We start from the raw sequence: 15946 nt of genomic DNA, 5'->3' as shown, positions 1-15946 counted from the left end.
ACCCCAAGTTCCCCCCCTTAATGAGTCCCCCCCTAATGAAGTCCCCCTCCCTTAATGAGTCTCTCCTTGCAACCCCCTCACCCCAAGATTTACCCCCCGACCCCAAGATTTATCCCCCAAGATTTGCCCCCCACACTTCATGAGGCTCTCCTTGCGACCCCCTTAACCCAAGATTTACCCTACCCCAGGATTTGCCCCCCCACCCTGGGATTTACCCCCCCAAGATTTGCTCCCCCACCTAATGAGTCTCTGCTTGCAATCCCCCCCTCCCTAAGACTTACCCCACCCCAAGATTTACCCCTTAGGGTGACTCACACCCCCCCTTGCAATATCACCCCAATGCCTGACTCCTGGTGGTCCCCCCCTCCTCCACCCCACAGTTAACCCCAATGTTTCTCCCACGCAATGCCCCCCCCGGCGTAAAACCCTAATGATTTCCCCTTGCAAGGATCCCCCCTCCCAAGTCTTACCCCCCCAAGGATTTCCCCCTTCCAACCATCCCCCCAAAGCTCACCCCATAACAATCCCTCCAGCAATTTCCCCCCCTCGAAAACTCCCCCCCCCGGGACTTCCCCCTGGCAGTGATGCCCCCCAGGCTTCACCCCCGATAATTTTCCCTTTTCCATCATTTACCCCCACACTAATTTGCCCCCCCAGTACCCCTCCCTCCTTTTAGGGACTCTCTCCTCTCCCACGGCTGGCTCCTTGCAGCGGTTTGCCCCCCCACAGTGACCCCCCCCACACGTTTCCCTGCCCTCCGTGCTGCCCCCATCCCCTCCCCGCTTGCAGTGATTTCCCCCTTGGCCGATTTGCCCCCGGCCTCTTGCAACAACTTGCCCCTTGCAGTGCCCCCCCCCAATTATTCACCTCTTTGAAATGCCCCCCCCCCCCTCAATTATTCACCCCCTTGCAATAATTCCTCCTCCGCTTATTTGCTCCCAGTAACTTGCCATTTATTCACCCTCTGCCCCCACGAGACATTTTTTTTTCGCCTTTGCCCTATTCCACCCCTCACCCCTATGTCTCGGGGGGGGGGGCACAACCACTCTTCTGCCCCCCCCCCCCCCCCAACCACCTTCCCAGGACACAGGGCTCAGGGCTGGGGGTCCCGCTGTCTCCCCGCGGTGCTTCCAAGCCTTGCCCAGGAGGCTGCCGCCCTGCGCCCCCTCCCCGGACCCCCCCCCTCCCGGACCCCCCCCAGCAGCCCCAGCAGCGATGGAGGCAGAGGCAGGTATCCGGGCTGCCTGGTTACAGGCACTTTTGCAAAGCATTTGCTTCAGATTACAGGAAAAACAAAAGTTCATTGAGTTCCCCCCCCCCCCCCCCGCGCTCCTTCGCCACCCCCCCCCCCCCCACTCACCCAACCCCCCCCCCCCCCCACCGCGTCCCCCCGTAGCCTCCCCAGCTGGTTTGAGTCTGGTGCCCGGTGGGAATGAGGGGCTGAGACCCCCCCACGCCGCTCCTGGTCCTGGGGAGCCTGGGGGGCGGGCAGGACCCCCCTCCCGAGCCTTGTTTTGAGGTGACCCCGGGGGGAGCCGGCACCGGAGCCCCCTCCCCAGAGGGTCCCGGAGAGTGGGCGCAGCGCCCCCCCCCCTCCCCATGCTCCCTGCATCCTTGGGCACCCCCGGGCGCTCCCGTGGGCACAGTGCGATGGGGGGGGGAGGCTCGGTGGTCTCGGTGCTGAGCCCACCCCCCCCACCTTTCCCCCCCGCATCCCGGCGCACGGAACCGGTGCCAAACACCCCACGCATCCCCGTGTGGCCCCCCCCGCGTGTCCCTCTCCACGACCATCCCTCCCCCCCCGCCTCACACCGCTGCACCCCGATGCAGGGACCCCCCCCGCGCACCTCCCAACCACCGGGGACCCCCCCTACAACCCTCTCCAAAACACCTCCAGCACACACCAGGGCGCGCCGGCCCCCTTCTCCCCATACACCCCTTGCAGGGCTGCTCCCCCCCCCATCCTCCTCTTCCTCCTCCTCCTCTTCTTCCTCCAACCCCCCCCCCCCCGGTGCATCCCGGTGCCGGCGCCCCCCCGGCGCCGCGCTCACTCTTTGCCCTGCCGCCCCACCCGGTGGCCGCTGCCGGCACTGCAGGCGGCGCCGCGCAGGTGGCCACCGAAACCGGAGGGGGGGGGGCTACGGGGGTCGAAGCTGAACCCCCCCACACCCCCCCAAAACCATCACCTCCCGGCCAGGTCAGGGCTGCTGCCCGCAAGGTGCCGCAGCCCCTGCCCGAAGCGCCTTCCCCAAAATTCCTCCCCGAAGCATCTCCCCAAAATGCTGCCCCGAAATGCTGCCCAGGAATGATGTCCCAAAACAGCTTCCTTAAATATCTTCCCCAAACACCTTCCCAGCACCTTCCCAAACACCTTCCCAAACATTTTTCCATGCATCTTCCCCCAAAAAACCCTTCCCAAACACTTTCCCGTGCGCCTTCCCCAAATGCACCGTCCCCAGATTCTTCCCCCTGCACCCCGCGGTGCTCCCTGCCCAGCTGCTAACTGGGGAGCTCACTGAGCCCTGCCCCCCCCAAGGCAGCTGTGCACCCCATAGGGCTCAGATCCCCCCACCCCGAAGAGAAACTGGGGGAAAAAGAGCTCAGCTCCCCCCCTGGTGCCCCCAGCTCAGAGCGGAGGGGACGCAATTTGTCCCCCTGGGTCTGTGACACCAGGCTCAGCACCAGACCTGGGCCAGAGCTGAAAACTCCCAAGAATTATTTTAGCACAGCAAATCCCCCAAATCCCCCAACTTTTTTTTTCAACCCTACCATCAGCACCTGCTGCTGAAAACACCCCAGGAACCCCCAAACAGTGGGGCTGAGCACAGGATCAGCCTCCTCAGAGGGAGCCCTATTCTGCCCTGCTCTCCTCCTCCCTTTCCCCAGGGAAAAGTCACCCCCGGAGCTGCTCAGTGTGTGTGAGCACAGCTCGTGTCCAGAAATGTGAAAATGACTTTTTTGCGGGGCTGGCAGAGGGACAGAAAGCGGCCACCGGCACGATGTATTCTCATGAGAATCTGTCCCTTTTCCCTCTTGTGGAAATTCAAGGGAAAAGCCTACCAAAAAATAGGCTGCTGTTTTTTTTTTTTTTTTCTTGTTTGTTTGTTTGTTTGTTTCCAGAATTCCCACCCCTCCGGAGATAAAACCCTAAGAGTCCAGAGGGAAAACAATGCTCCCAACGCCAGCAGCGGAGCCAGCACCAGGTCCCCGGGGTGCAGCCTGCAGCTCTCCTGCCTCGGACACTTCAACCACCACCCGGATAAATTTAGTGTTATCAACAAATAAAGGCAAAAAAACATGGAATTGCGAACGGGATGGAAAGGGCAAATGGGGAGCAATTTTTGATGGGGAGGAGAGGGTGCAGACACCGCCAGGCAGGGGGCTGGGAAACGCAGCCCGAGGGAGCACCGCGGTGTTGGCTGCTGCTCTGCCGGGCTGAGCCCTGAGCCTTGAGGCCAGCAGCACCAGCAGGCTCAGGGCTACCAAGCTAAGGCTTAGGGGTGCCCAAAACCCCCTCCTTCCAAAAATTCCCCCATCCCAAAGCCCGGTTTTGCAACACGAACGAGATCCTGAACTTTTCCTTCTTCTTTCCCTGCCGGGGAAAAGCAGAAAACTTCGGCGAAGCTGGGCCCAACCCTCCCCGGCTCCACTCCTGACAGCTGCAGCTCTGAGCAGCGAATTTCTCTCCCTTCCAAGCCTCCAGGCTTTTGGCTTCACCAGAAGGAGCGATGCTCTCCTCTCCCTGCAGCCCCAGACAAACCCCAGCACTGTTACGTTTCGGCTGGAGAGAGCAGCAGAGAGTCCCCTAGGTTAAATGCTGGGCTGAGCGACTTGCAAAGGCTCACCAGCAGTGAAAGTGGGGTTGCTCGGCCTTTCGGGGTCACTCCAGCTCCTCGGGCACGGCAGGACGAAGCGAGGCTCCTGACCCTCACCCCACACCCGTGACCCTTGCCCTGGGTTGCGGGCAGAGCGAGCGCACCCGCCCCAGCCGCACCGGCAGCAGATGCCCTGAAATAATCCCGCAGGCACTCCTAGGTAACTCCTTGCTTTGTTTTTCTTTTCCAAGCGAGCAGCTCATTCTGAAATCACCTTTTATCTTCCTCTCTGTTTAATTCTGTCTCATCTCCTGTCTCTTTCTCTAGCACACCGATCGCTTCTGTCCGTGTTTCAGCTGGCGCGCAGGCAAAACCCACCAAGAGGGGAATTGGGAGGAATTGCAAAGGCACAAGTGCGATTTCTGATTTTCATGTCCCATTCAAAGACTGGTTTCACTACAACATGCACAGGAGTGTGACACTACTTGTATTTGCTTTAGATTGACCCAAATAACATTGATTTTTGATCCAGGACTCCCTGCTAACACTGCGCTGCGAATGGATTTCATGTCGCTACGTCTTTTCAGTCCGACCATGGTTTGTCTTTCTTGCAGGCATTAATATTCCTTGCTCTGACAACCCTTTTATGGCTGATTTTATAACTTTTATGCTACGGATCGCCACGTACTTTCTAAACACTGAACCACCTGTATGGCGAATAAAGCACGGGGGCCGCCGTGCGATCCCCCCGGTGCCCCTAGGAGCGCAGCACAACGTATGGAAGCTTTACATTTCAGAGCAGTCACACCTCCAACTCATTGCTGATTTAACCAGCGGCCCTGCCAGGCTATGAATCAAAAAAAAAAAAAAAAAAAGGAAAAAAAAATGACCAAATCTACAATTTAATTTTTCCAACCAGCTTCTTGCCCATTTTCGCAACGTTTTCAGCCAAACTCGCCGGGGAGCCCCGCGGGGTCCCAGCGGCTGGCAGAGCGCGTGCAGCAACCCCCCCCACCTGGGAGCAGGCCCCCGCTTGGGGCTCGGCGCTTTGTTTTGCTTTGCTTTTTAACCAGGCGCCTTTAAAGCCCCGCGATGAAATTTATAAGTTGTCATCACCGGCTTTTTCACCCCTCGGATGAAACAAAACAACAACGAAATCCCTTGGCGGAGGCGGGTGGGGAAAAGGAGGGGAGAGGCGGCGGGGGCGCGCTGGTGGGGAGGGACGGGGGCTGCTCCCCAACGCCCACCACCCACACCCACAACCCGGCACCCAGGGGTCCCCAGTGGGGCAAAAACCACAAAAAGAAGGGAAAAGGACCAAGAAGTGGGACATCGCCGCCACTTACCAAACCTCGACGCCCCGCTGGACTTGGGGTGCCGCCGGCCCCCTCCCTCCCCAGCCTGGCTGTCCCACCGAGCGCTCCCCACGCCGGGGCGACCCGCAGTGCTTTATAGCCTGAAAGCTGGGGTGGTCCCCGCCCACAGGGTGCTGCCTGAAAATCGGTATTCATAAGCATTTAGGAAGGATGACAATGTAAAGCTTCCTCCGTGCTCCCCCCCCCCAAAAAAAAAAAAAAAAAAAAAGCCCGCCTGGGACCCCTCCGCCCCGCTTTTTCCTCTCGCTTTGCCGCAAAACACTCATTGAAAAAAAAAAAATGCTCAAATAGGCTCTCAAATATCGTCTGCCCCTTGCAGGAGCAGCTCGTGGTTTGTTTCTTTTTTTTTTTTTCTCTCTTTTTTCTTGTTGTGTTTTTTTTTATTTGCTTTTCCTTTTTTTTTTTTTTTTTTTTTTAAAAGCCTCCGAAACCAGAATGTTTCTGCAAAGAGTTTATCAAATTACATTTGGTGACAAAGAGCTAAAGTGCATTTTCTTGAAGGCCTGACAATTGGGGAGCCATCAAGGAAATGAAAAGAATGACAGAAAACCAAAGGCTTTTGTCAGATGGAGAAACGCCATCGAGAAAAGCCAGGGTTGGGGGCCTTTCGGCCGCGGCAGCTTTATTTGTGTTTTGGTGGCTAGCGGCTTTGGTTTCCTTTCCACTTTCTTTTCCCAGGTGTTAAAGTCAGGGCTGCGGGGAAAGGCAAGGCAGCGCCGGTCGCTTTGGGGGGAACTGGGCAAATCGGTGATTTCTCCTCTCGTTTTTAACAAGATGCCAGTGTTTAAAAGAAAAATGAAGCCCCTTTAGAAATGTGAGGCTGCCGAGATAATGACTGCGATCTCGCTAAGACTGTATGGGAACAGGTGATGCTTTTTTCCTTCCTTTCTTGTTCCCATCCGCCCTTTGTTCCGTATGAGACCGGAGAGAGACAGAAGCGAGATCATTTTGATATTCCCCTTTTTGTGCATACGTGGTCTCCCAAGGAAAAGGCACGCAGCTTGGTCCGGCTCCAGGCTTTATTATAGGTGGTGGCTACAGAAATACACACACACAAAAAAATATATATACATATTAAAAAATCAAACTCCTCTTTTACATACTATGAAGGGAGAAGCGTGGTGTCCAGCTCCGTTTGTGTCCTGTCTGTCCATCCATGCCCGAGTTTCTGCCCGCAGGTGCAGCCCTGCATCTCGGCAGCATTTTCCACCCCTCCCTGCCCCTTTCTCCCGGCTGAAGCTGTCTCGTTCCTGCCTCCCCTCTTCTAAACCGATCGCCTTGAGCCCTTCAGCTCGAGGAGCATCCCAAATCCTGAGCCCCCACAGGCATCCCTATGGGAACCCCACTGCCCCTCAGCTCCAGGGCTGTACACAGGCAGGTTTGGGTTTCTGTTGCTCTTTTAGGAGCATTTTGCAGGTTTTCGCTGCCTGCTTGCAAAAATAGAAAGATTTGAGCTGGGTCAAATACGGGATGTGACTGTCTTCCCCTGCAAGCTGGCAGCATTATCTGCACATTGTTAATCATCTCAGGTAGCCAGGGCCTTTCCTCGATGTTTCTCGGTTTGAAATTTTTACTGAGAGATCCTTTCCTGGGTGTCCTCCCCTTTTATTTTTTTTTTCTTCCTTGCTTTCAGGGTTGCTTCCCATTTTATCTTCCTTTCTAGTATCTGCCCTAAAAATCTGGTTCAGATGCCTTTCCGAAAAACAACCCCACCAGTCCTTGATGGTATTTATTCTCTTTTTTTTTTTTTTTTCCTAAAAACTTCCTCTTCATTCTGCTACCAGCAAAACCGTCCTCCTAAATCTCAGCCCTGTTTGAAAACCATCTGGCTTTCCCCCGGCCTCGCTCTATGCGAGCAGCAGATAATTACTAGAAAGGGTGGGCTGCGAAGGATTTTTGCATCATTGCAAGAATACAGCCACTATTATTCTACATGCCATGCAGCCTTTTAGAGAATTAAAAAGGCATAACGAGAAACATCTTACCCTGCTCTGAAGGAAAATAAACTACGTTGAAGTCTCTCCATTCATCTCCAGAGAAAATGCCAGCGTAATCCGAGACAGGGACCGGCCGGGAGGAGGGAGGGGTACATGTGTGCATGTATATATTTTAAAGCGATGAGACTTTGAAGATGCTGCTGAAAAAAAAAAACTATTTATATCCCAGACCTTTTAATAGAAAACACTGCTGGAGAGGCAACTTCAAGGACGCGCTGCTGCAGCGGAGTGGGAAGAATTTAAAGTTTGCTCAGAAACCTCTTCCCAAGCCCACGTCTTCCTGGATGGAAACGCCGGGCGCACGTGAAGGGCATTTCACAAGCCGCTTGCACGGCTCGCCTGGGCTTTCACCAGATTCCTCTTTCCCTTCCCTGCTGCTGCTGCTGCTGCCCCCTCTCCCAAACTCATTCAAAGCCCTTTGAAAAAGAGTCAAACAAAATACGGAGGAGGAGAGTGGTGGGAACCTCGCTGTCGGGCAGCGCAGGGCTGGAGCCGCGCGGCCACGTCCCCACAGTGCTGTCCTACTGCCCGCTCCATCCAGCCACACCTGGGCACTTACCAAGCCCTGCCGGGCAAAATGGGGAAGAGGGTGGTGAAAAAGAAGAGAAAGAAAACAAAACAAGACCCAAATGAAAAACATCAACCCGCAAATGAGAGGAAGTTTGGCGTGGGACTCGTCGTCTCCCCAAACGTCAATGCGCAGGGCTCGGTGCCCTCCAGAGCTCCATGTTGGAGCTGCTGGCGAGGTGATCCCAAGGGCCCCCAGAAAAAAAAAAAAAATAAATAAAATAAAATAAAAATAATGAAAAATACCCTTCTATGCCTTTTATTTTATTTTATTCCCTTTTGCTCAAAAAGCCAGCGACAGCAGCCAGCTCCAATCACAGAGCTCACCCACAGCCAGGTGGCTGGGCTGTTTGGGGCACAAGTGCTGGTGGTTGGGGCACCCAACATTTTGGGCACCCACCTGGGGTGAGGGACATCCTCTCCCTGACCCCACACACTCCCTGCCTGCAGCACTTGCATCTCTCCAGGCCAAGGAGCCTGAGATGAAGGAAAGTGCCCCTGGATGGGGCCACCCCTTCGCTGCAGGGTCACTGTCACCACCGAGCTCCCAAGCACCTAATGGTGCCACCAAGGGGGGTACCTAGGGGGAAAACCCAGGGTGCCCATGTGAAAACCCTCACAAGGCATGTGCAAGGGTGCAGGATGGTGCTGCAGCCCAAAAGCTGGAGCTCCCCCAGCCCTGGGGACAAGAGGTGGCACCAAAAAGCAGGATGGGGAGCTCCAGGCATCTGGTGTAGCCAAATAACACCAGGCCTTCATCCCCATCAGGCACAAGAGACAATCAACAATTTTTTTCAAAAGGAAAAAAGTAATTATAAACCAGATTTTTTCCCCCATCAGAATTCATTAATTTTCATCCCACTGCTTTTCAGCAGAGGAAGGGGCAACTTTGTCTTCTGATCCTCTAGGACCAGAAGTGGGAGAGGGAGCAGTGAGAGGATTGAGGCCAGGGGAAGAGGAAGAGAGCAGCTTTCCAGAACTCCTATTTCTGGTCTGGGGAAGTTTCCCACTTCCCTCAGGGACACACTGGATGAAGTTGAGAGCAGCTCTGCTCATTTTCTTGCAAAAATCCATCACCTTTTAGGCAGCACCAACCTGATCTGGATGGAAGGGGACTGCGATGACCCCACTTCCACCCACAGCACACATCGGGCATCACTCGTGGCCCAGGTGGGGCATTGCTGGCTCTGAGGGTATCGACACCTCCCTCTGAACCAAGGGTTTCCCGTGTCTGGATTTAGGATTGCTGAGTTGCAGGGAGATGTTCCTATTAGCCGTGCAGAATTTAAATGTGCCTTAAATCCAAATTCCACCCACACTCTGAGTAAAAAATCAGGGAAAGAAATTCGTAACCACTTTGAGCCACATGCAGCTTTTTGGAGAAGGCAAAGCTGATTTTTCTGCATAAAATACTGAGGACTTACCCATGGAACAGAGAGCAGCAGCTTCAGCAGTGCCCAGGAGCTGCGGGGGTGCCCCAACGGGTGGCTCTGGGGTTCAGGAGCAAGGGGGGCATTGCCTCCTTTTTTCTCCCCTCCTCCTGCTCGCATGCCAGCGAGCAAAGCTGTGAGCAGGTATGAAGCATCCAGGGTGACGAGGCCACGAAAAAAAAAAAAAACCTTTGCACAGGGCTTTTGGAGGCCTGGGTGAAACCGTATCGGGTCTCAGGAGCTGGCAGGCAGCACAGGGAGGAAGCTGTTAGCATTTCGGTGCGAGCGGGCACCTGCGCAGCCCTCCCGCCCCTGCCGTGCCCCTCTCCATTCACGCCGGGCACGTGAACAGTCACGGTTAGGAGCACAAAACCTTTGCACAAAACCCCGCCGAGTGACCCAGCAGCTAAAAGCTCATTTGCATTCATTAGAGGTCCCCAGCCGAGCTCAGTGCTGTTCCCGCAGCCCTGCTCCTCGCCTCGCCGTCCTCACCTGCCCCGAAAACTCCCTCTCTGCTGCTGAAGCTCCAGGGATGCTGCTGGGCCCGACACCGATCGAGTGACAGGGACAATGATTTGCCCTGAAAGAGGATGCATCCCCTGGGATGCCGATGGGGGAGGCTCTGCTCTGCACGGCCGTGTCCCCGCTCCCAGCTCCCGGGTGGCCATTCCTGGGGGGAAATGATCGGGGATTTAATTCCCCCCTTGCACTGTTCCAATGGGTGATGGGGTTTAAAACCTAGGGGAGACAGGGCATTTTGGCATGAGATTATCATGCAAAGGGCAGTTCGTTGCACGTGCACCCTGCGGGCATCCCCCATCTCCATCGTGGGGCTCCAGGAGATGCTCTCTGGGATGGCCTCCCCAGGAGGAGCACCCCATGGGGACGTCCTGGTAGCATCCCTGTGAGTCCTCCTTAGCTCCTGGGCATGGGGAAAACCCGGTGCAGCATCACAGCAACTAAAACGTGGGGATGCCCAGAAGGAGGACGGATGGTGGGCAGTGATGCTGCAGGCAGCTCAGCGGGGCTGTCACCACCACGGCAGCCCCAACAGACCCCGATGCTCCAAGCACGTCATGTCTGTACCCCCAGATCCCAAATTGGGTGTGCAGAGGAAACCCATGGACACGGTGACCCCCGGGATGAGGGACCAGGAGAGCCACCGGCAGCCCCCAGCACCATGAGATGCTCACACTGCACAAAGCCACAGCCCTGAGCTGGGCTAGGAGGGACGGGGACGGAGGGATGGATCCGATGCTCGCAGCTGTGGCAAAAAATCCAGGGCTCCGGGATGTCCTCCGCTTCGCATTGTCCACCTCTCGCGCTAGACGGTTCTCATTAAGGCCCGCAATTGATCTCCTGTCTTTAAAGGAAATAAGAAAGAAGGAACAAACCAAAAGGGATCCTCCTTCCTCCAGCCCAGGGGAACAAATCTGGCTTTAATTTCTTTTCCTTTTGTCATTCCAGTCGGGGATTTCGCTTTAACGACGCTGCCTTCCCCATCCCTCTTCTGCTCCTCGAGAAACTGGAAAGCATCCCCTCTGCTTTCTATGTTTCCTCCCTTTGTTGTGTGATTTATGAAAGGAGTTTCCCCTCCCTCTATCTTCCTTGCTGTGAGTCGAGGACCCCCAAAAAGTGGCTCTCCCCACCCCGGAGTTCAGAAGAGCCGCTCTGTGGCGCGCTCGGGGCTGAGACCGGCGCGCAGTATTTCGTCTCCTCTGGGAAGGTGCTCGAGGAGCACATCTTGGAGCTGTCCTTTGGGAAAGGCCTTCAAATCCACACTGTGGATGATCTCTGATTTCCAGTAAGGGGAGAAAATCCAGCACACGGAGCAGGTAGGAGGAGGCTGAGGACCTGATCCCAAGAGCCAAACCTCAACGGGATTTTCCTACCCTGCTGGCAGCTCTGTGGATGTCCCAGGGCGATGGCAAAAGCCAGCTCCCTTCCCTGCCCTGCGGTCAGCCCCTGGCACAAGCCATCGTGGTGAATGTGGAGGGTGTGAGAAGGACCCTACACCACTGCAAGGGGGGGGAAAAAGCAACATTTAGGAGCATAATGGCATTTTAAGGAGAAAATGCACCCGAAATAATGGCCTTTAAAGCAGAAAATGACTCCAAAGAATGTTTGTTGTGTGTTGTTGTTTTGCTGTGTTTTTTCTTTTTTCTTTTTTTTTTCTTTTTTTTTTTTTTTTTTTGATTTGGCATATGCACCAAGAAGTTATTAAAAGGAACTGGTTAAATATCTCATTAATGAAGATGAATGAAGACTCAGATTTGTTTTTAAACAGTTCAAAGCAGTTTTGTTCTGACCTCCCAAAGTGTGTGTGTGCGGAGGGGGATCTCAATGCTTTAAAAACGTTCTTTTATTTTATTTTTTTATTTTTTTTTTAAGCAGCTTAAACTGATTTCAGTGCCGGAGCTGCTGCTCCACATCCTGGGAGGGAGAGATCAGCCTGGGACGTGAGAAAATCAGTTTGTGGAGCACAGAAACGCATCAGGGTGGCAGGGGCTGCTCTGCAAATCACCCACCCTCCTCATCCCACTACGAGTACTGGGGATAAGGCAGCTCCAGGGGATGAGATGGATCCTACCCCTAAAATTTGAGCTGGTTCTCCCCATCCCACACGGGGTGCGGGATGCAGGTTGTCCCATCGTCACCATCCCTGCCACCAGCCTGGGGTCCCGGTGTCCCAGCCGTGTCCTGGGGCTGGGCTGTCCACCCGAGCTCTCATCCACATGGCCAAACGCCCCGGCTGCCCCACGAATCCCCAGCCCCAAATGAAAAGTCTCCCAGCGCCTGCGAAGGGCAGAGCCGGGAGGGAGCAGGGGAGGAGCGGGTTTTTCAGATTGGTTTTTGATACACAGCCTAAAATAAGGCACAGAGGAGCTTCTTCGAAGAATGATTGCATTAAAATAGCCCTCTCCATTACACAGACACTAATAGAGGCTCAGTGCATTATTCCTATCAAAGTGCAATTTGCATTTACAAAGGGCTCCCGGGAAGTGATGGATGGGGAAGGAATGGAGAAAGGCTTGTAAAGCTGAGCGTGCTCATCTTGGAGTAACTTTCAAGCACAAGGCGGTTTTTCTTACACCTTCCCCTCCAAAGAAACTCGTGACGTCTGCTTAAATGAACATTCAGGCTCTCGCCTTTCACCCCGCAGCCCATCAATAAAAGCCGGAGGAGCGGAGGAGAGGGGATATTCATTTATCTTCATTAGGACTCTGGCCAGCTCCTCTGATCACCACGTCGGCGTCGCCGGGAAGAGAAAAAGCTACTGTTCCTATCCCCGGCTTCCCCGTGTGCTTGCCCAGCCACGGGCGGGCTGGAGAGCCCCTTGGGGCGGTGGGGGAGGCTTTCACACCATGGTCTGTGCCCTGAGAGAGGGGAAAACCGAGGGGACTTTGGCCACGGGGGGACTTTCCCCACCTCTGCCCCCTCGCAGAGGTTGAGCTCCCGGCGAGCAGCGGGCAGGGAGGGGAGGGTGAAGGAAACGCCATCGGGGCCAGGTGAAAGGGGAGGTGAACCCCATGAGACAGGCAGAAGGTGATGTGCTCGTGGACTTTGGGTTTGAGAGCTCAGCCCCATCACCAGCCTTCAGGTAAACGCCCACGGGCAGCCTTTCAGAGGCCCTTTTTGGAAGAGGGGCATCGTTTCGGGAGAGGCACTTCACACGCACCCTGCTCTGCCCAAACTTTCCTCCCATGGACATGCTGACACGCTCAGGTCCTTCAGGATCCTCTGAAAACCTTGCTGGGGTGCTGAGGAGAGAAGCTAACTGCTGCTGGGCTCGGGGATGTCACACGACTGTCACCAGACAGTCTGCTGCCATCTCCCATGAAGGATGCTCCTGGGAGCCAAGTCCTGATGGTCACCTACAGAGCGAACAGAGACCTCAGGTTTGGGCTTTGTGCTCTTTCTGAAACCCACCAGCAGCTCTCCAAAACCCTTCTGAAAGCCACCAGCAGCTCTGCCAGCTCTGTCCCCGCTCCCCCCAAGAGACACCCAGTTCTTCTCTGAGCCCTGAGACAATTGTGAGCCGTGGTGGCTTCCAGCAGCACCACTCCCCACTGTCCACTTACACTTTGAACAATAACCAAGGGTTTCTTTGTCAGCCTGGAAATTTCTTCACCTCTTCCTTTCTTGGAGCCTCCTTCCATTCTTACAAGTCCCAAATACCCCTTCACTAAACCCTTTATCCTTTGCACATTTTTTTTTCATTCCGCACTCCTGTTTGTCTCTTCTCAACCTTGATTTCTCCCCCAAAGGAGACCACACAGCCCTTTTTTCTCCCTTTTCTGATTCCCGTAGCTTATGTCTAAGAGAAAGATGACTGACGGTGCTCACAGCTTCCCAAGCAAACACATCATTGACTTGCTGAGGCAACATCACCATTTTTTACGTCTCACCCACCATCCACCATCTCATCCATCTCTGGATGGATGCTGGCTTGATGCTTTTAGGCAAGGGCATGGTATAACATGGCCATTAATCCAAACTCCTGCCTGCAGAGTCAGCAGGCACAAGCCAGTGTCACTGCTTTGACTTCTGTAAAGTTTGTGATACCTTGCAAGCAGAGAGCAAGCCTTTAAGAGTCATCAGACACCAAACTTATCCTACCCTTTTGCACCACCTTTTGTTCACAAAGTTGAACTTTAAGACATTTTCCATGACTTGATCCTTCCTGATCTTCAGTGTCTCTGGGTTTAAGGTCTCAAGACATCCTTGGGGATGGAGGTCCAGAGCCAGACTGCGGTGCCTACAGAGATATCGCTTCTTCCATCAGGTATCTCCCACCTCTATAAATTTTTCCCAGTGTCTATGTGTTCACTGGAAATCCATTTTAGCACTGTGACCTTGTGAAGAGCCCGATGATCAAGGGACTGGCCTGAGGAAGCAGACATCGGGACACAGCTCCCTTCTCTCTGTCCCCCAGCACTCCATGATGTCTGTCCTCAATCCCCTCGTGTTTTTTATTTGAAGAGGCAGGTGGCTTCTTAAAGAAGAAGGCACTAAACAAAGATAAGAGCAGGGGAGGAACGTGGCAGTACTCTCTGGGGCAGGAGGGGTGAGAGGGGACTGCAGTACCTGTGCCCCAGCAAGAAGTCACCTGGAAGAGATCCAGTCTGCTCTTGTCCTTCAGCTCCAGAAAGACATCAGGGATCTACAGATGGGTGAAAAGAACCCCACATTTAGATGAGAAAGCAGGATTCAGGGTCCTCATAGCACAGGCATCAACTTCCCGAGAGCAGTGAGAGAATTGTTCGGTTTTCATCAGTTTGGGGAGTGCTCGTCTCAATTTTTTTTGTCCTTTGTCACTCAGGGTGGTCCAAAGCCCCTCACGAGGCACAAGCCTGGGAAGGGTGACCCCTTTCATACTGCCTGGGTACAGCTGGGTGCCCCCAGGACCAGCCCCTGCTCCAGGGGAACCTTATCACATCTGTCCTTCCTGGCTCACCATTCTGCCTTTTCTGCCTAATTATCTGGCTGACATCATTAAGCCATGCTCAGCCATCCTCAGCCAGGGCTTTGCTCGAAGCTCACTATATCCCAGACCCACAGAAAGGCTCACATGGAAGAAGAAGTGTCTGGCTCTGCTCACAGCCCCACCAGGGCTTCAGAAATGGGGAATTGCCACCACCCTCCCCTCTCTCAGCTCATCCACCTGGCAATCGGAGCTGGCTCCAGCGTGTCCCCGCTTCACAGAGTCCTGCAGAGAGGATGCTCTGCAGGCTCTTTGTGTAGAAACAAGGGGTTCTGCAGCTGTACAAGGAAGGAGGGATGGCACACAGAGATAAAAGAGCACGTAGCTATTGCCACCACTGCAGGTCTGCCCTTGTTTTCTGCCCGCCCTCCGAGCCCAGCTCCGCGCAGCCATCGCAGCTCTCCGCTCCCAGACCCACGCAGCATTATGTTGTTGCCTTTCTTTTCCTGTTTGCCGATGGAGGAGCGTGTTTGAACAAGGCATTTGCTTTGTAGACAATGCATAAAGAGCTGGGAGTAGCTCTCTGACCAAGGCTGACCTTCAGCCCCGTGTTCACGAGCACTCTGGCAGCCCCAGCAGCCTCCCCGAGCCCGGTGCACCTCTCCATGCCAGCGTTGCTCCACCTTGCTCAGGAAGCCTACGAGCCTCGTGGTGGCTCTCCATGTACCACATAACACCCGGGAGGGATCTCCAGGCCCCATGCTCAATTTCTGCTGCCTTAGGAGCAAGCACATCCCTAGGCAGTGCAGCAGGTAAGAGCAAATTCCTCCCTGTTGTACCTCCGGGGATATTTCAGTCTATGAAGATCTTCAGCCCATGCCAACGAGGACACCTACGAGTTCAGCTGGAAGCTCTCCATTGCTTTGAGGGCACAGACGAGATCTTTAAGACAAGTTTCAGTGACCCAGACCCAGCTTTCAAGTGTCCGAGAGGTCCACACAGAGCCAGTGGAAGGAGCTCAGCACCCCTGAGGATCGCATCCGCCTGGAACAGCAGCCAGAGACCAAGGCCTCCCCAGGTCTCTAAAACCAGCACTCAGAAGATGTCTGCAGCTGAATTTCACCTCTAAATTAAGGCGTAGGGAGATGAATCTCACCTGGTGTCCAGCTGCAACCTATTTGCCAGGGACAGGAGAAACCCTCATTTATATCACGGGGATAAGGCTGGAAGGCCCTCAGAGGCAATCTCACCCAAGCTGCTGCAGATTTCACAAGGGTTGCAGTAAAATGCTTAGTTCCTAGCATTGGGAAAGAAAAATGTGTGACGGGGGAGACCC

Source organism: Aythya fuligula, chromosome 4 (genome assembly GCF_009819795.1).
Source record: "Aythya fuligula isolate bAytFul2 chromosome 4, bAytFul2.pri, whole genome shotgun sequence".
NCBI lineage: Eukaryota > Metazoa > Chordata > Aves > Anseriformes > Anatidae > Aythya > Aythya fuligula.
The sequence above is the reverse complement of the archived record's forward strand: the minus strand, read 5'-3'. Positions refer to the sequence as shown.